This window comes from Antennarius striatus, chromosome 19 (genome assembly GCF_040054535.1).
Source record: "Antennarius striatus isolate MH-2024 chromosome 19, ASM4005453v1, whole genome shotgun sequence".
Lineage (NCBI taxonomy): Eukaryota > Metazoa > Chordata > Actinopteri > Lophiiformes > Antennariidae > Antennarius > Antennarius striatus.
Window position 1 is genome coordinate 17,473,725 of NC_090794.1, and position 21,477 is coordinate 17,495,201.

Sequence of the window (21,477 nt, forward strand, 5' to 3'; positions counted from 1 at the left end):
CTGAAGCTGCTCCGACCTCCTCTCCTCTCCTCCCCCCTCTGCTCCGGCTGCTCTCACTACTGTCTTTCCTCCCTCCGCCCCGGCTGATCTCCCTACCGTCTTTCCTCCCTCTACCCCCCCCCCCCCCGCCCCCCTGCTCCGGCTGATCTCCCTGCTGTCCTTCCTCCCTCTACCCCCCCCCCGCCCCCCTGCTCCGGCTGATCTCCCTGCTGTCCTTCCTCCCTCCGCTCCTCTCGGGGGGAACAGCGGAGGTTTTCCTCTCGCGATAGCAGCCTGCCTCTGCAGCCGCCATATTCTGGGACACTATTTTGATTCGTATCTGCTGGAAGTGAGGAAAAAGAGAAAAGTGAGCGGCTGTCGAGGGGCGGGGGGGCTGAAGAAGAGGATCTGTCACTAAGTGCTCCTGAGTCTCTGTCAGGCGGAGGCCTGGGGCCCGGTTCCCCTCCCGCAGCGCTCCTTTGCGGACACACAAGGCCCGGGGCCTCGGTGCTGTTGGCTCGGCGTCTCCCTGGTAGTTGCTGGACCCCACTCGGCTTCTCCTCTCGGAGCTCCGCGGCCCTCCGGAGGTCCTGCGGCGGTCTCGGGTGTTGAAGGCGACCCGGGGAGCGGCGGCGGCGGCGGCGGCGGAGACAGAAGGCTGAGGTGAGTCGCGGCCGGGAGGGTCCGCTTGTGACGGCGTCACCGCGGAGCGGAGCCGCGTCCGGGCGGCTGGAGTTCCGACGACTTCATTTTCCGTTCCGTCCAGTTTGAGAGAAAAGCGAGAAGAAAACGTTTCAGGAGCTTCGGAGCAAAGTCCTGAAAAAGAGTTAGCCGAGTGTCTGGAGCTGCTAGCGGCTCAGCCGGGCTGCAAACCACCGCGAACCCGAAACAACCGCCCGCCGGAGCGTTAATACCCCCGGACGGGGCTTCGGTGAGTCACCGCTCCTTGTTTTGAAGCTCTTCTGGAGCTCCTGACGTTTCCATTGAACGCTCCTTGGAAACGTCGCAGAGACTTGACCTGAGCTGTAGCTTCATTAGCTTCAGTAGCTTCATTAGCTTCAGTAGCTTCAGTGTTCAGGAGCCTCCGGTAACGGTTCGTCCTTCAACATCACGGAAACCTCACCGTACTTTGAGGTGTTCAGGCCGGCTGGCTGTGTGGGGCTCAGCGGAGGCTCCGGGACTGAAGCTCTGCTGGAGGTTTAAGGTCATCTCCATCAGGGATGCAGGTGGAGCTGCTGTCCTCTGGACTGGGAGCATCTAGAGTCACACAACTAGTAAATCACGTGATGGACGAGTGGTCTCACCTGTGTGATGGCTGTCGTACCTGTCAGGTGTTCCCGGTCCCAGTGGATTCCCGGTGGGGTAGGGTCTCTGTTCCGGTCAGCTCGGGTGTTGTTGAGGTCATGTCTTGTAATTGTCAGTGTTTGTGCGTTTTTCCATCGACCAAATATCTTCACAGCCGTTGCAGATAGAAAGATGAAAGAAAAAGCACATGACTCAGGCAGCAAAGGGGATGGACACGAGATCTTGACCTTGACAAAACTAGGTCAAGGTCAAATTTCAACTTTTGTATATTTTTTTCGCACTTATCTAAGGAACCGGATAAGATAGAAAGATGAAACAAAAGGTGTTATCTTCAGGGAGGCAAGGGGTTGAAAATTAGATCACAACCTTGACCTTGAAAAACTATGTCAAGGTCAAATTTTCACTTCTATACCTTTTTAGGTACACATCTCTGAAACCTGATGAGATATAATCACAAAACAAAAAGGAACATTTTAAGAAAGCCAGAAGCACAAAAATGTGATGATGACCTTCACCTTTGGAAAACCAAGTCAATGTAGGTCAGGGTATAACTTTGAATTCAGGGGTGTCGTGGGATGTTGCGGTCTCTAACTGCCTTGTTTGTTGTTGGTTTAGATTAGATGAGAGGTGTGTGTTGGCGGAGGATCTAACCTGACATGTTTAGTGGTGTTTGTCTCTTTTTTTGTATTTATTTGTGTGAAGTCATCAAACTACAGCAGGACCTCAAGATATGAGCTGAATCTGTTCCGTGACTGCACTCCCAACACGAACAAATTTTCCTCATTTAAAATAATTACAATAATTTTAATACATTCCAGTCTTGTACAAAAAAGCACTGAAGCCCCTAAATTATGAAAAAAATATTTATCAACTAACCATTAGGCAGAGTTTACCTGCGTATAATTAATTATATATAAGTTACATAAACAATGATAAAGAATTAAAAGAAATGCAAAAGTCACAAGAGCACAAAAGCGATGTCTTTCCTACATGAAGGAGAACAAGATCTGCTCTAGGCTGATGTTGTATCCATCCACCAACTAGCGGTGGTGTCCTGAAGCACAACTCATCTCAATTTTGCTCATGTGTTGAAAAACATGGACAGGGAGACGACTCAAAAAAAACTTGTGTCCAGTAGCTTGTATCTGGAGGAACTGCTGTATGGCAGGGGTTGCAACCAATCTGTTAATGTTGTGTGTGTTTGTAAGGCAAGACTCAGGTAATTGGCACACCTGAGGCCTGGAACTTCTATTAAAAATAGTTGAGTGATTTTAGAAATTAGCATTTACACAGCAGACCTTTCAGATATGCCTGTTAATTATTTTCATGCAGTCCACATCGTGTTTAGTCACGGAGATTGCAAACAAATGTGACACACATAATCCTGTTTGATGCCAGGTATTTTTTTTAAATTGTGGTGTGTGGTTATAAAGCCTCTTTCAATTCACAGTAGCGTGTTGCCATTTGTGGTGGTCCATTTGGCAGAGTGAAACCCCCTCTGGGTGTGTAGAGAGTGTGTTTCTCCATGTTGTACCACTTAGGCTGGTCTACATATTAAATCCAGCCACCAGTCAAATGATACAAAATGCTGGTTGTGGCTGGAAAGTCTGTCAGCTGTACCAACCAGTTTGGAAGCTAATCGTCCTGCATTCAATTGGCAAAATTAACTAAGACATGGAATTGTTCGTTGAGTTTCCAAATTGTCTTGTCATCAAAGTTTCCTTTTTGCTGTGTGTATTTAGACTTTATAACGCCGTTTGACCATAATCCTCAACAATCAGTGGCTCGCATCGCTTTGCTGCTTTGAAGCACTTGAGTTGCATCAGAATCACTTCTCAGACGGCCTCCAAACACCTTCCATCTAAACTGTGCTGTCACAGCTATACTGCAGGAGTGTGTATCATTAATTAGCAGCATCTGCCTGTCTTGACTTGTAGTCAACATTGCACTTCCTGACCAAAAAGCAGCCATGGCCAACTGTTTATAGGTGCAGACCCCTAACTGAAACCATGTGTGCTTGAAGCTGGGCAAATATGTTCCTCAGAGGACTTGCTAGTTTGCCACTATGTTCAGACGTAACTACAGATACTCAGAGCCTGTACGTTGAGTACTAAACCAGGACTTAGGTGAGGATCATGTACTTGTGGGGAACAGCAGGCTGCTAATTGCTCTGTTTGGGTGTCCTTTGCTGACAGGCTAAGTCAACGCAACTGTTTCTGAGTGTCTGCATACAGTGTGATACCTAAGTTGTGTTGGTGTTTGTTGATAGAGAATTAACTCGCCATGTTTGGTTTCACAAATAAACAAGCTGGACTAGCACTTGTGTGTGAGAGCCTCTACAACACGAGGAGTTTGGGGCATGTTGTTGGGAGCTCCGTGCCAGCACTTAAATCTTCTTTCTTGAAAAACCTGTTTCCTGATTTATCATTTGCTGTTTGCACAACATCTTATCACCAGTCAGAGCGAAGGGTGGGGGTGTATGTATTTTTCCCCTTCACAAGGGGAAGGATAATTACTGCTTTTGAGTGTGTTTGGATAAAGTACGAATGCTTGTTGTACAGATCGGCGGTGCAGAGACAGGCTATACTGGTTTAACTGTGTGAGAGTCAGAAGACGTGTCCACGAGAGGACGTGGGACCTGATCTGAGTTCTTCTCTCAGTGACCTGCACGGATCATTACAAAGTGTGTATGGACTGACTTATCAAAGTGTCAGGCCTAGAAAGCCCATTGGTAATCAAATATGTTGAAGGGAATGATCCATCACGTTATGCCCACTGCTGCCGTCTCAGGAAGGGCTCGGTGTTTTTAACCCTCCCCCACTCCAGTGTGTGGCTGTCAGGAAAGAGACTCTTATTGGAGCCCCCTCCCCCTGGCGAGCTCTCCCAACTTTTCCGCTTTAAATGGAATCCTCCATTACACACTCTGTGCATGGTGGTCTCCAGTTCAAGGGTTAAATTGCATGCATCAAGTGTGATACTCCGCAGTGACACCCACCGCTGGCCATCAGCTGCTGGGTGTTTGTTCTTTTCACGGTGAGCTCTTTTAGGTTTTGCAGCTTGTGCAGCAGCTTTACGACTGGATCCAAGTCGTGGCGGTGCATGAGGTTTTCAGATCTGTGCAGAATTAGGTTATGTTTTAATATGAGAAAAAACTGCATGACTTTGTAATTGCATGTTTACACATCCAGCAGGCCTGCACTGCACAAGCATTTATGTAAAGCTTTGTTTCTGGCTGCCTGATGTATGCAAAACTACCAATCACCCTCCGTTGATCTCTGAACGGGTGGAGAGCATCACCTAGACCTGGAGATTCTTCATGCTTGACCTCCTAAACCAGCTGGTCAGGAGCATCATAAGATCTTCTGAGTCTAACCTGATATGCTTCAGCTTTAAATGTTTGGCTAAAATTTGCTTTCTTAAAGTATTATAATGTTATTTACAGTAACATGGAGATTCATTGCTGATCTTAGAATATTATTCAGATTTTCACATGTGTTTCTTGAAGAAATTAGCAGATATTTGCAAATTACTAAGTTACTATTTTTAGCTTGTGGAATTTTGGAAACATATACCGATTTGGATTTTCTTTTGTTTTGTTTTGAATTACCAAGTAATGCACGTGAGCGTGAAATAATGTGTCTGTTAATCGTATAATCATGCAATGAAACTTATTTTCAGATTTGAACAATGAGAAGCTGATTCCTCATCACATCTTTTAGAAGTTTGCTTTGAGTCCTGCTCCCAAAACAAGTCAACCATCAGTGTTTGTTTGTCTAAAAGTAATATAATAACTTTAAGACTAAATATGGTAAATGATGAGCAGTTATAACCAACAATGTGTCCATTTTTGTTGGTGAGCAGTTGTGACTGTTTATGGTCAGGCTTTGGTTGAGGTCTGTATTCATTCATAAGTTGGATATTTGTTTAGTAGACGTTGTGACGAGCCAACTTTTAAATGCCAAAGCAGCCAAATGCATTCTGTTGCAGCAAAGCACAGATTAGGTAATACAGATAAGACAATGGAGATGTATGAGGATTTGGCAATGTGTGATGAAAGTGTAAATTATTAGATCATTAAGAGGAGCTTCATCACAAAAGATAGCCGTGAAGTTGTCATTATTATACCATGCATGTTGAGCTCCAACAGACGTGAACATGATCTGTGTTGATCTGCTGATGGTTTCTATTTCACCTGCTGGACTCTCTGATGGTCCTCCTGTTCCTGCATTTGTCAGTCCTCATTTTTAGCAATAAGATGCTCTATTTATGAAAGTAGTGACCCCCTCTTTGTTGTGCTGTTTGCAATTCTCAACACAGAGATGAACAATTAGAGTGTAGACATCTTGTAATACAGTAATCCCTCGTTACTCGGGGTTAATGTCTTCCATGACCACCTGCAAAAAACGAAATTTTGCAGTATAGCGACAAACTATTTTATTACTTACAGTAATTTAAATGTTTATGAACCCTCCCCATACTGATATTAAACCACCTTCTATCTGCATTACCTTTTCCCACATTCTTATCGTCTGTTTAAAGCACTTTGGTATTAAAGGGACAGTAAAGTTAATCTTAAGTGACATATATGTTATTCGTCACTATGAAAAATGGAAGAAAAAATAAATTTTATATGTGTAGCATCATCCGTTTGGTCAGAAAAGCTTAAAATCTGCAACGCAGCAGCTTCCGCATTCAGTGGTCATGTGGGCGTCATACGTCACTGGGGCCAAACATAAAGTAGCTTCGTAGCCTTCAGAATCGATGCAATTCTAGACGCGATTAACACCAAAAGTATCATGTTACCTGCATGGTGAACGGTTGTGTCTACAGAACAGCAAAAAGACGTGAAGACAAGGACCTGTCGTTCTTTAGAATACATTCTGGGAAGGTATCGAGCTAAAAATGCTAACGCGCTAGCCCGTCAATGGGATTGTCCATATCATGTTAGCATTGAGCTAACCGCCATTTATTACTATTGGACTGTTTGAATTTATTTGAAAGTTGCGTCTTTTTGCTGTTCTGTTGACACAACTGTTCACCGCGCAGGTAACTATGATACTTTTGGCGTTAATCGCATCTAGAATTGCATTGATTCTTATGGCTGCTGAGCTACGTTTGGCCCCATGACGTTATACCCACATGACCAATGAATGCGGAAGCTGCTGCGTTGCATATTTAAAGCTTTTTTGACCAAACGCATGATGCTACACATATAAAAAAAATTTTTTCCCTTTAGAGAAAAGTGCGTCTTTAATACACAGAAGTGCACTGCGTTCCATGGGTCTTGGAACGCAGTGCACTTCCAGATACTGTCAGCTAACAGCATGCGTGTAAGAGATCATGTGACTACCTACTAAAAATCCGCGATGTGGTGAAGCTGCGTGTCTTGAAGCGCGAATAAGCAAGGGAGTACTGTTCGCCAGAGTGGACCATGTTGTGGAGATGGACGCTTCCTCAGGCAGACTGTCAGTTGGACGTCACAATCTTGCATTTTGGACTCAATGTCACCGTCACTTTGAATGCACATTACAGTCTGCTGTCAGATGTGTTCTGAGAAGTTATCACCTGTCTCCCTCCTTTACCAGAATCTGTGAGCAGGTGTGGAGCCAAACACCTTCTGTCATATACTACACACACCTTGGACTACCTGGGGGGGTCTGATTCCCCAGAGCCTTAGTGTGACACATCTCCTGTTCACAGACCCAGTCAAAATCATTTCAGTAGCAGGGAGATGTAGGGCTGGAGGGAGCTGGGATTTTACCTGGAATCCATCACATCCCGTTACTTAAACATGATGTCACTGGTGCTCCATATCTATCATTCACTGCTAAATGTTTCCATAGAAAAATGACACTGAAAGTTGTCAGTTTAACAAATACTGCTTCATGCCTGTTGACTATTTTGCACTGCAATACAGTGGCAGAGGTGATCGAGTCCAGGGATCTATTCCCTCGACCGTTGGTGATGTTCACTAAGACTGCTACCTGTTTACTATGCTCTGTTTGCATTCACTATAACTTTATGGTCACCTTCACTCACTCCCTCCTCAGGCTGTTTGCGTTACTGCTACTGCTGTACTGCAGTGACTCCCAACCCCCGGGTTGTGGACCGGTACCGGTCCATGGGTCAGTTGAGGGGGGACACTCTGAGTGCGACACCAGTGGATACCATGGCTAATGATAGCATTATTCAGCTAAATACATTAACTCCAAATAGTGGTCCTGTGTAATGGTACTTGTAAACACAGTGAAATGATTAAAGAGCAGCTTCACATGCTAATGAAGTGTTTTTCAAGTTTCCTTTGCTGAAACTTGCCTATGAAATCGGATCATAGCACAACCATCAATTAAAGAAATATAGTGGTGCGCCTCTGACGACTCCCTTTGGATGTAGCATTTAAACTAATTGGAAGCAGAGCTGCTGTGTTAAACGCGCTCGTTTGGAAAGATGGCAGTGCAGTTCTAGAGACACTTGGGCATTGTTAGTGGGATCAGTGTTGTGCTCGAAGCATTCACTCCCACCCCCACTTTGTTTTTATTTCATTTATTGAACACGACAGACCAAGAGGATTACATTTCCCTTGATTCTGACTGACAAGAACATTTGCTGTCACAACAACCACATGATAGGATTTAATTCAGTCTTCATAAAGTGTCTTTTCATTGTGTTGTTAGTGTGATTTGCTGTCACATAAAACCAAGTACAAGAACCAACAGGTTTATGATTGGATTTTGCAAAGCTGAAGGAGTTAGAAAGTCACACCTTATTATCCAGATACCTGCAGCGATGCAAGAATCACATTTAGCTCTTCAGTTTAATGTTTTTTTTACTTTGTCTTTAAAATAAGTTTTAAACTCTTCCTGAAGTCTTTCCAAAGGTTTTTTGTGTGTGAGAACCCCCTTTGTAAGTCTCTTTTCCTCATAACTGATTTGTCAGTACTGAGAAGTTCACTGCAATGTGTTTTATCACCAGGATTTCAGGACACCACCAGTTCATGGCTGCTTTGAATTTACACAGCTCAAAGATCTCAAATGGGCTGTTGATATTGTATTCCTTGGTGCAAACCAGTGCTTCTCTATGTTCACAAGCAATCAGAATACGGTCTAGTTACTGGTCCCCTCTGAAGAAGTTGTTTGTCTTTGTCTCCACAAAAGGACGAGCCTCACTAGTGTCATGTGTCACTGCTGCACCAGCAGCTTTTTGAATCTACTGACACAGGAAGATGCTTCATTCGTTATCTCTGGCCTCAGTGCTCTTTACTGCCACATAGCAGGATGTGTGTGTGTGTGTGTGTGTGTGTGTGTGTGTGTGTGTGTGTGTGTGTGTGTGTGTGTGTGTGTGTGTGTGTGTGTGTGTGTGTGTTCTTTTCTGCGTACATGTGTGTTGCAAACACTTCCTGTCATTGCGGTGCTCAGAGAACTTCTAAAGTTTGAAGTTTCACATTTGAACTCTGCAATTCTTGTGGATTTTAACATTGGTTTTTCTTGGTTCAAAGTGTTCCAGTGCCTACTGTTGTTATCAGTGGAATAAACATGTTTCAGGAAAATGTGATGTGAGGCTTTTTTTTTTTAGTTACTCTGGCAGGTGTTGAGAGTTTTCATGTTGTGTCTGTCTGTTTTAATCCCGTCTGCTGATTAAACCAGATGAGATTAAACCAGGCTGTTGACTTCTGAAGCTTTTCTTCCTCATTGTGAAAGCTTTTGGTTGGCTGTGTTCAGTTCTAACACCTCTGGAGCAACATCTGCTTTTTCAACATTTCATCCAAAGGAAACATTCATGAACACAAGTTCCACAAGCAACAGCTGAAAATTAGTTTGATTTTAAAATATATTTTTTATTTCAAAATTCAAAATATTTTAGTCAGTATTGTTTGTATTCATTTTTTCCCTATTGTCTCTAATCATTGTTCAGTACTGTGCTCTAAAGTGCTTGATATGAACGTGATTGGCTATTGATACAGCTGACCATCTATGATGTTCTACATGTTGATCATGTGAACACACACTCTCTGAGGTTGGAAATTCCCGGCTGTGATTACTGAGGTTGCTGTGGTCATGAATGCGACACACACACACACACACACACACACACACACACACACACACACACACACACACACACACACACACACACACACACACACACACACACACACACACACACACACACACACACACACACACACACACACACACACACACACACACACACACACACACACACACACACAAACTCTCAGTGAGTGCACTCTCGTGTGTTTTTGTTTGGATGTTGACAACTCAATGACTTTAGCAGCCATGAAGATGTCACCATAGATGATTTGTGTCACACTCATTCGTGTACCTGGCATTGAATTGTTTGTCCTAATTCCGTGTCTTTTAATCAATCCTAATTACAATTTACTTCTGTCTTTTCTGTCTTTTGATACAGGAACATGACTCAGTGCTGTTCTTTACTGAAACATTTCAGCTTTAGATGAGATTGTAAACCTGCTTGTTAATTTGGGGGAGGATGGAGGTCTTTTAGTTTGCAGCATATCTTTGAAATTTGCACCATTTGAGGAAAAAATAATTGGAAGAGATTCTTATTGATCTGGTTTTTGATCGTTTTGCAGTGCATCCAAGGAGACGATGTTAGGTGAGTGAGGAGATTGTTAGTTAACCTCCAGGTTGCTTGTCTTGTGTCGGAAGGATATTGCAGGCTGCTCTTATCTCTCTCTCTCCCCTGCTTATCCTGTGGGCAGGTTCTGGCCTCCCGTCCCCTCGGCCTCCCCCTCAGCGTTTCCTCCCAGAAGCGGCACGGTGAGCTGCTCTCGCTCCGTGCTGTTTTGGAGGTGCCGTACAGAGCCTGCTGTCCTTCATCATTTCTCCCTCAGTCTGCTGACGGTCTTTCATCTCTCAGGTTTTCTCACCAGAGATGAAAAAGGCTTTTGATGTGGAGTCCTATCAGTAACGGCGTAGGCCCCAGGCTCCCATACTCCCTTGCTGTCTCACTCTGAAAACATATTGTCAGGGCGTGGTGGACAGCAGAGTCCACCCAGTCGAAAGCCTTTGTTTGCTGTGGTTTTGTGTAGCTTTGCCAAGGGCAACTGCCCGTGTGGGTCACTATTAAAGTCATGCAACAGTAGTGGGCTGTTAAATTGCACATGAAATTGACAGGCATTTTGCAACCCTCTGCATCAGATGAAACCACCTGAGTTCTAGGGGAAGAAAGCAAACCTAACTTCCCAGAACTCTCAGAAGGCCATTCTTTTTTTACCCTTGCACTACAGATTGCACAACAGCGCTGCAATCGTACGCACAAGTAAAGCTGGTGGAGCATCCGAAAGTACAGAGACATCTGTTTTTTCAATGCAGAGACTGGTTTCCTTAACTAGCTAAGATTCAGTGTGTGGAGAGGATGGCTGAATCCCACTTAGTTCAGATTACCTTGATTTGAAATGCTTTTTGATAGTTCTTAGTTACTGATCCATGTAAACGCCTCATCAGTTTAAAGAGGGGAAGTGAAAGTCTCATTACGGGGATATCCCTGGGTTAGCTAAGTCTACCCCCCCTTCCTGCCCAGGCCCTTCCCCCTCTTTCTCCCATCATGCCCTTTGGCCTCCCAAACCCACTGGCCTGCCTCTGCTCCTGGTTAGATATGTCATAACAGAGCCACTCTGCTGTGGTATTCCTTAGAGGAATTTGCTGCCTTGGGTTCTGAGTGTGTGTGTGGGGGCGGGTGTGTGTGTGTGTGTGTGTGAGTTGGCTGATATCTGTGCAGCATATCAGACCAAGCCAATGCTCTGGCACCCTCTGAGGACACCTGTTGGTGCCAGTCTCAGCAGAGCCGGGGCTGTTGGCCCCCCCATCCTCTGCAGGCATCAGTAGAGTGGGTCGCTGCCTCCACACCTCCACACGTTGGCTCACTGAGGTGGTGTGTGGCTCGTTTCTGGTCATCCTGTGGTACACAACCATTGTGCATCACAAAGTGTCTAACACTGGTGATAGGTTTAACTTCCTCCTCTCAAACAAACTCTGGAAAATGCTCGGCCTGTTAATTGAGTTCTTGGGAAAGTGTTGAAATGTCTGGCCTCCAGATATCACCCTGCAGAACATACTTTGTTTTGGAATAAAATGTCAACAGCATTGGTAATCTCCCCCATCATTCTCATTTAATGAGCAACAACACATTTGAGGAATAATTAAATCCTTGTTCAGGATGACGGAAAGCAAAATAGGCTTTTTACTGCGGCGTTTGGCACGCTGATGCATTTCCCAGACATCGCACTAGGAAACATAATGAGGATGAGAAAAGGCTGACTTTACCTTGAGTTTCTTTTACAAATAATTAAAATGTCCTAACTAAAAGTTAGTTTCTGTGAAGATGTCTTTAAATGAAGTCAGTATCACACCTCTGATGTCTATATATTCAGCTTGATGTAATAATGGAGCCTGATGCGATGCAATCTTCCCATTTATCACAGTCTTTCAGGGCATTTCTGTGACACATATATTCTTGACTATGTGACAGTACATCATCAGACCCACCAGACAGCTCACTGTGGTTGGTTGAATCATGTCATCCATATTCAAAGACTGTATTCATAATCATTAGCGCAGTAATGCTGTAAGTGTAAGGAACCTCACTGTGGCGGGATGGACAAACTGAGTATGTCCCCCTCTCATTAAATCCTTAAATAACTTTGAAATTCTGAGTAGTTTGGCTTTATTTGTAATTGACAACAATATCAAGTGAATTTGTTTTACAAAAATTTCGGGGCGGCAGTGGTTCAGCGGTAGAGTGGGTCATCCAATGTTCAGAGATCGGCGGTTCGATTCCCGCTCCCGCCCCGGAGGTGAGCTGACAGTGGGAGGAGTCTGCTCACCTCCGGAGTACTGCCAAGACGCCCTTGAGCAAGGTGCCGTCCCCCTTTACAAGTTGCTCATTTGGGGCGCACCACAAAGGAGCTGCTCGCCACTCTACCTCCTCTGCCTGCGTACAGGCCCCCTGTGTGTGTGTGTGTGTGTTCAGGGCATGTACGCACCAACATATGCATGTGATTTAATTGGACTAACTAGAGTGTGCTCTTAATTTCCCTTTGGGGATTACTAAAAGTATATTAAATTAAATTAAATTAAATTAAATAGTTTCCATTGTTCACCCAGCACGACAAACCTGTGTCTCTGTCTTTCTCACAAGAAATCTCAACAGTATATAATTGTAGCCCAGTTCCGTATTGAACTGGTTTACAGCTAAGGAGAATCCTTTAAACACAGGTCTGAGGTCTGTTTTCTTTTGCATATGTATGTCTTTCTTTATATTCACTCACTTCTAGTCATGAGTACTTGTGATATCTACAGGTAACATTAAAATAATTATTATACACAGACATTAGAGCCAATGTGGCTCCACCAGACCATGGTTAGGTAAGTCTCACACCGCCACAGCTCTGAGTATCAGCTGGTTACCTCGATGTAGATGTGATGAAGCCTTCTCACGTAAGTATGACGTGAATGTTTTGAGAGGTCTGGAATAAGACTGAATGGCGTCCCCACAGTAGATGGTCATGTGACTTGGCTGCTATGAGTCTTTTGGTTGGACTCAAGGTGGAGAATGATTCTCCTAACAGCTGCGGGAGGCATTTCCGGTGTGAAGGCTTTACTCCTGAGCCAAGCACACACACATCCATACGCTGAAGCAGGGATGTGTTTCTGTCTTCCAGACGTATGGGACATCCTTACATCCAACATGCTGAGAAAAGTGTATCAATGTTCATGGAGTAGATCATCATCATTAATGATGTTGTGAAATCCAGGCACGTGTTACTAGTTTACCACATAGGTGTTGTTTGCTGTGTGTTTGTCCTGTTTTTGCCCCGGCTCTAACCTGATGCAGCGTCTGGTGAAGCCCTGTCGGAGGTGTGGTTGAGAGGCTTCCTAGAGAGGCTTGTTTCCTCCTGTGTGAGGACCTGATAACACCGCGAGCGGTGGAGTGAACTGATGGAATGAGCTGCTAATGTCCTGCTGTCTGTGTGCTTCAAAGAGCATGATGACATACAGTAAGTGCATTTCGTAAGGCAATAAATGGTGAAGATTTGGCCGGTGCATACTTGACATGTCATCGCTGAGCGCCTGAGTGCAAGCAGTCTCATTGTGTTAAACTGGCTTGCAGTGAGTGTTGAGAGACAACGCTGCCACCCAAGCTTCAGCTGCAGCGGGCAGAAGGTCACCAGTTTGAATCCCAGACCAGCTGAAAACAAATGCTTCCTCCTCCTTCGGTAAAAGAAGTTAAGGTGCCTTTGTGTCCGCGGTAAACATCAGAAGGCCCTAAATTGGTCTGTTTGGCATTCAATCCAGTGAAGAGAACCCACGACAGCCTCAGGTGACTTCATCACTTCATCAGGGATCTGTGAAGTTTTCTGTGACGTGACAAAGAAGGCCTCAAATTGATACCATCAATTTCTATTCACATTTCTCTCTCTTTTTCTTTTTTTTGGTCAAATACACATTCTAAATTATCAGTTTTATTTATTATAGAGAAAATTATTCCGAAATTGCCTTAAAAATAATTCACAATAATGCTATAATGTATGGAGTATCACAAGTTGATGTATTTTTGTGTCAGACTTACTTAACAGGAAGTGATGCTGCTTGTTTCACTAACATGATATCGGATGCATCAGAGCACTGAGGATCATCGACTGCAGGTCACTTCTGCTCCTGGACGTGGTCGGTGACATTAGTGTCACACATTCACAACCAGAATTGCACTAGTTATTAAGTTATTTTTTACAAATGGTAAATTGAGACCCAAAATAAATTAAAAAAAAGTTTGAAACTATAAATATCACTAACTCTAATCATGGTGCTGATGCAGGTTAATTGAGTTGGTTTCCTCCTAATGAAGCTTGCAGACAAAAGTCTAAATGTAAAAGTGACAATGCCAATAACTACTGTATATTCCATCCATCCATCCATCTTCCACCGCTTATCCGGAATCGGGTCGCGGGGGCAGCAGCTTCAACAGGGAGCCCCAAACTTCCCTTTCCCTGGCCACATCCACCAGCTCTTGACTGGGGGATCCCAAGGCGTTCCCAGGCCAGTGTTGAGATATAATCCCTCCACCTGGTCCTGGGTCTGCCCCGAGGTCTCTTCCCAGCTGGACGTGCCAGAAACACCTCCCTAGGGAGGCGTCCCAGAGGCATCCGCACCAGATGCCCAAACCACCTCAACTGACTCCTTTCCACGCGAAGGAGCAGCGGCTCTACTCTGAGCCCCTCGCGAACAGCAGTGTTTCTCACCTTATCTCTAAGGGAGACACCAGCTATCCGCCTGAGAAAGACCATTTCAGCCGCTTGTATCCGCGATCTCGTTCTTTCGGTCATGACTCTACTGTATATTGTTCTACATAATATACGGTATGTTTGCATCATTGTAAATAAAATGATGCTTTAATGTAACAGGTTAATACAGTTGATCAATCATCAATCGTGATCATTACTAATCCAGTCTGCTTGCACTAATCTCTTCTGCAATTCAATTGCATAATCAGTACCTTACAAAAACAGAGGAGTTAGTGAGGGTTTCACACGAGTACATCAACATGTGTGTCATGTGCAACTTCAGCATTTTAAAGCCCGTTTGGTTTTGCAGGACAAATATTGGGTGTGATCGTTGAGGGGGAAGATGTGTTTGTGTGTGTGTGTGTGTGTGTGTGTGTGTGTGTGTGTGTGTGTGTGTGTGTGTGTGTGTGTGTGTGTGTGCGTGTGTGTGTGTGAGAAAAACAGAGAAACTTCCTGTTGAAGGTGTGGCTGTGGAATGGGGCTGACATGGAAGTTATGTCTGGTATTTATGGCTTTCTGTATCCTGCTTTGTTATCTCAAGGACAGGGCCTAAGAGGCAGTTGAGGTACCAGACTAGAAACCAGGTATTAGTCAACCTCCAGTCTCTCCTAGAGGTGTTAGTCATCATTCTGACAAGTAGAGGTTCTCTCCAGTCAGCGTGCTGCAACATTTTCCCTCCAAACAACAGACCCAGTCTGAAATTGGGTTTGGTAAATAGAAATATTATTGCACATTTACTTATACGCATATTCATATAATCACTAAAGTGCCTCGCTGGCGTCAGATCAGAACTTCTGATTCCTTGAAATCCTAGTTTTTTGTCTGTGGTATGACAGACTTGATCATTTTTACAGTGGGCAGTCTCAGTCTGTGGACGTCTTGTTCCTGATGACATAGCTCACACACTATACAGTATGTTCAGACCACTTACTAGCTGAACTGGTTAGCTGTTTTAGTAGCAGACAGTAAGTATATTCTTCCACATGTCCATGAGTCACTCGATGACTCGCTGTTATGGATAAAATGAGGAGGTCCTGCTGTATTTCAGCGTTCAGCAGCAGTTTTAGCTACAACCACTGTTTAACAGGACTAGTGGAGAGCTTCAAGCCCAGGAATATTCCTTTGAGTCATGGGATACTTCAACAGAAAGATTCCTTGCACCTGATTGAGACGTTGGCTGCAGGCAGAGGCCCCACTTCCATTCAAGAGCTCCTATGTTCCTCCAACATCCGCTGTTTGTGACTCAGTAGCAGAGGGCTTCATAATTACTACTTGACAGCTCGTAAATTGGAGCTTTGGACAAACATATGCAGGCAGGGCTTCAGTGATTGACAGCTACCTGCCAAAAACTCTGGAAAAGTCGACAGACACATGTCTGGAGCTAAATATACCTACAACTTGTTTGTGTGGGGGAAGGATTTTTTTCTCATTTAAAGTGACAGATCTTCCCAAAAATAAACCCAGCATACATGACCCCCTCTCACAGCTTTTTCTCCAGCCTGATGGTTGTAGTGTGACCTGCAGTGTTTTGACGATATGATCTGGACTGATGTCAACCTCCTCTCAAAAGTCTCCGTCTCTCTCTCGAAAAAAATAATTAAGTCAGAACTATTTCTTTAAGTCTTGTGTAATAGTTCCTAGTGAAATTGCACTAATAGATTATTTTAGCGATCGATTACTTCCTTATACTGATGATTAATGAAATAATTGTAGAATAAGTACTGCATGCTCAGCATTTACAGAGAGAATAAGATATCATCTCTGAACGTTGAACTGGTAACTGGTCATCTAGACGGGGCCAAAACAAGTAAAGCATGTTATATATAGAAACAGTTAGTGCATTGAAGTGCATTATCATGTGTTATCGTGTGTGTGTGTGTGCGTGTGTGTGTGTGTGTGTGTGTGTGTGTGTGTGTGTGTGTGTGTGTGTGTGTGTGTATGTGTGTTATCTAATAATAACATGAATGAAGCTCATACTTGATTTGATCGCAACATTTTATTTTCTGTGGGTTATTGTTTTGTGGACTTTTCTAAATTCATTGAACATCATGTCTACAGTGAGCACAGCAGCTGTTAGCATCACCCTAAAGCTGTGGAAAACTGCCGCAGCCTCCCCCCTTACTAATGTGCTTTATCGACTCACCTGGACACATGTTTGTGTTCCCTCAGTCAGTTGTCCCCGATCTATTCTGGTCTACTACTACTGACCAGTCAGGCAATATGTTTATGGACCGGCCTTTAAGGTGTGGTGGATAAATACATTCAATCATTCATTCGTTTATTCATCTTTAATACCCTCTTCCTCTGCGGGGTTGCTGGAGCCTATTCCAGCGGACTTTGGGTGTGAGGCAGGGGACACTCTGGGTGCAACGCCAGTGCACCGTGGAGCCACATGAAGGACAGACAAACAGGCACACACTCACATCTACGAGCAATTTGAGACGGGCCAATTTGTCTGAAGCGCATGTTTCTGGAGGTGGGGGGAAGCCAGAGAACCCGCAGACACGGAGAAAACATGCAAACTCCACACAGAGCGGGACCGCCTTGCTGTGCCGAGGCAGCACTACCCACGGTGCCACTGTGCTGCGTGGATAAATATTTTTTTTATTTATTATTTTTATTTTATATACTTGAATAATCCCCGAAGGGAAATTAATAGCACACTGTAGCTAATCAATCCCATGCATATACTGTATATATAGTATGTACAGACCCTGTAACACACACAGACACACACACACACACACACACACACACAAGGGGCCTGTAGGCACGAAGTGGGAGATAGATGTCGTGCAGCTCCTTCTTGGTGCGCCGTAATGAGCAACTTGTAAAGGTGGACGGTGCTTTGCTCAAGGGCGCCTCGGCAGTGACACCTCCCACTGCCAGCTCACACTCCAGTGCTGAGCCACTGCCCCCCTACAATAGTACAACAAAATGAAATGGTATGACCAGCATAAGGTGCTCTAAGTGATTTAATACAGTCATAGACTTTCTGTCAGACATGTATTGATTTCATTTTTTTTTTACAGATTTTTGGAATGTCTTTTAAGAAGCTATGTCTTACAGGTTAGCATCTGATGGTGATGACATATATGAGCAAATATAGGAAAATACTCGAACATGTGATCTTCTGCCTCATCCTTCAATAAGAAAACAAGAAAAGGTTGGTTTTCCTCCTGGTACTCCACCTCTGGAGAAACAACCCTCTCCCTTGTGGTATGAAGTGCACAGACATGCATCCAACTGCTTTATATACCCATTTTAAATGTTTGCATTGCTGTTTTTTTCTCCCATTCTCCACGAGGATTGGTTGGGTAGACTCTCCACCCTGCTCTTGGCCTGTGGTAGTATTTGGATGGAGGAGAACTGGCAACGGGTGCCAACAGTTTGTAAATCCTCCTTCCAAGCGCACTTTCCCAATAAGGTGCGAAAGTAATGGACGCGTACACGGTTTGGACACCCTTTCGCCTGAATGTTTTAAGGCTGGAAAAGAACCTCTATCCTGTATCCTGTCCTTACTGAGCGTTGATTTTGAAAGTTGAGCTTATAGATACACTATACTTGCTCGATGTGAGTGTGTGTTGGGACTTGTCAGCTGGCAATTAATGTTTCCACAATGTAGGAAAAAAACAGCAGCATGCCTCCCGAGGCAGTCCTTCCTGCACTTTTGCTCTCGTTATTAGTTTTTTTGCTTTGTGGATGTTGCTCACACCCTCCGTTTTTCTTTTTTTCTAAAATCATGTTTTCTCGGAAGAAACCAAACAAAAGCGTTAGTGGTTTAGGATAAGGCTTTTCATGTTGTTGAGGTTTCTATTTTGGGCCCAGCCTGTGGCCCTGACACATAATGCCGAAGGAAAGTAAAGCAGGGAGGAGGGTCCTCAGAAACAACAGTTGTGCAGCGGTTGGAGAATTGTGGCACAGCTGCTCTCTCAACAATTGTACCTTTGGCTTCATTCATACCTTTAGTGTTGATGTGATCAGAAATGTCATCTTCATTCTGTTTTGGTGAAATCTAGTTGCAGCGGCTTGAATAAAAATCCCTTCTGTTGCACAATCAGTCACCATTGGGATATGACTTGGTGTGTTTCTTACCAATGCTTACCCTGAAGCTCTGAACAGACTGCATTTTTCACACACAACTGCTCAGGCTTTAAAGACCTTTGTGCCTGTGACCATTGTGTAGTTGCTTTGTTTTACAGAAATTTGTCGGGACACTTTGTTGCCCGACATTTTTTTCATCCCACATGGCCCATACTCTGATTGGATTTGAGTACTTTCTCTTAAACTTGTGTCTCATCGTCTGAAGCCATTTTCTTTTCCACAGAAAGAGCCAGTAGATATTTACAGAAGTCATTATAGTGCTGGTTTGTCTTCATAAACAAACGGGTTTGGAGAGAATAGGTCCTGTGAGCCCAGTCTGTGGCACATTTCAGAAGGCCTCAAAAGAAGTTGTCTTGGCAAAATTATAACATATCGTCTTCTATTAAATGAGTGGCAGTGGAATAGAAATATGATAATTCAGCTTCATAAATCCTTGTTGGGGAAAGGAAATCAAAATTTTAAGTCTGTGTACTTAAACAGTTCTAGTCTGGCAGTCTCAACAGGGAGACTTGTGTTTGTGTGTCGCTGGTCTTTGTGTCTTCACTGGCACCATCACTAGAAAATGAGCCCACTGTGATCGGCTATTGTGCAATCTCCTTGTTTTACTGCTGCTTGTCAGTAAGGTCCATGTTGTTAAGCTACGTCTGTTCAGGAGTGAAGAAGGACTCCTCTGCACTCTGGTACTCTCATCCATTCATTTTCATTTTCCATTCCCCATCACCTGTATTCGCAGTCGTCTCGTCTACAGCCGCTTACCTGCTCATGGGTCACTTTGAGACTGTTTCAGCTGGCTGTGGGCGAGAGGCAGGGTACACCCCGAATGAGATGCCAGCTCAGGATGCTGGAGAACATACAAACTCCACACAGAAAGGAATCGAACACAGAACCTTCTGCTGTGAGGTAACAGCACCGCCCACTGCGCCACCATACCTCACTTGTTAAAGGGGAATTGTTGGATTAGAAAGATTTATAAATGATGTTATTGTTTATGATAAATTAAATAAATACTGTAGTTAAATTTGCATAAATTGAAATGTTGGTTTAGATGTAAATAGTGTTTTAAATATATAGAATATTGAAATTTCTCTCACTTTAACACATTGATGAGACTCAGTTCTCCATTATGTAGTTGTGTCTAAGTACATTCCTATCTCTGTTATTTAGTGTTAGAATACACAACGTCTGTTGAAGTGAAGCTCATACTTCAAAAAGATCCAGCTTTATTAATGTAATCGATTAAAGGTATCAGATATCCTCTGACTCAGACCTGCTCATGGTGTGAGTGGAACAAACCGCCTTCTGACACTGGGTAATGTTTTCTTTGAGAGCAATGCTTTCAAGGGGAGTAAATCTCAGACACTATCTTCCATATAATAACATAGACCAGATGCATCTTGTTGTTATATGCGTTTGCATTTTTCTGGCAGTGTGTTTACTTAAACTGTGTATGCTTCACTCCGATCTCTTTCATACCACAGAAAAGAGACAGCGCTGTGGAGATAAGCTTGTTTATGTGGTTATGGCTAGTTGACCTTCTGGTCATCTGTTTCCACATGTGGACATTGGAAGATGCTTCATAGAAGTATGTCATGGATCCATAACGAGAAGGAAAGGAAAGTCCCCACTGGGGGTGGGCAGACTTACCTCATCTTGTATATTCTAGTGATTAGAAGCTTGTAGGGAGAACTTTAAACTCCGTCCAGTACATGTGATATTTAGTCAACCCAGTACAGGAACATAATAATAATTGGCTGTCAGCATACAAAGAAATTAAAGTGTAGTAAATAGAGATAAAGACGTTATATAACAATAACTTCACAAAGGCAGTATTGATAAAATCCCATAGAGTCGGGATGAAGAAGAGTCTCAGTGCTTTCAAACGGCTGCAGCCAATCTAAACCAAGACAAAAAGCTGGAAGCGAGCAAGTTTTATGTAAAATAGAAAATATGAAATAATATCTTTTCTGAATCTGCCTTAAGAAACAGATGATCAGTGTTAGAATGATTGTAATACAGATTATTTGTGTAGTGACACTGCAGCTCCATATTGTTTGTGTAATGTGAGAAAACATGCTGATAAATCTGAGCTCAAACTGTAAAAGTAGAACCTGGTCAGTGAGGAGTTCCTCTTCATCGTCTGGTTCTTATGGATCATGTTTTCATTGTTCTATAGCTGTAATAACAGGTAGTACATTACCAACTGGTTGCCATACCCTTTTCTGTCAGTATGACAGAACTGTCTGTGTTTGGGTTGGTGTTTGTTCTCAGTTTTTATGCATCTTTTATCTATCTTTTTCTCTGGTCGTTTGGAACCAGATTCAGGAATGTTTGCATTTGTGTAACGTGAACACAGACTAGTGTCTCATGTAAAGATGCTGCTTTACTGGCTGATGATGGTGGATGAGGTGACTGTAGGTGATAATGAAACAGATTTGTTCTTGAGGACGCTGCAGTTTTCTGTGGCTTACAGAATGTTTGTGTTGAATTGGGGGGGGGACGGGAGGACCAAGCAGGATGGAAATAGATCAGACTCCATGCACACATTCCCACACAGAACCGCCTGACAGATTCACCTACTTACTTCTACTTGCTTCTAAATGCCCCCCCCCCTCACCCCCAGTGTTTCTAAGACCTCCCAGTTTCCCACAGTGCCTCAGGAGGAGTTGGTCAACCTGGGGAGCTGGTGCTCTAGCCTGCTTCCAATAAAACACCAGCTGCAGGCTGTGGTACTGAAGAATTTTTGATTTCCTGCAGACACACTCCCC

General features: G+C 43.8%; 1 protein-coding gene across 5 annotated transcripts in view; it reads left to right on the forward strand.

Moving 5' to 3' along the window:
• The first annotated feature begins 214 nt into the window (after nucleotides 1-214).
• Nucleotides 215-21,477, forward strand: part of tab2 (TGF-beta activated kinase 1 (MAP3K7) binding protein 2) — a 38,417-nt gene continuing 17,154 nt past the window's right edge. For 3 of the 5 annotated variants that reach the window (XM_068342566.1, XM_068342570.1, XM_068342567.1), the window contains exon 1: nucleotides 215-642. The gene's annotated coding sequence lies outside the window, so the exon portion shown is untranslated. Of the gene's footprint in view, nucleotides 643-703; nucleotides 911-21,477 lie in introns of those variants that run through there. The other 2 variants (XM_068342568.1, XM_068342569.1) reach the window with 1 other exon arrangement.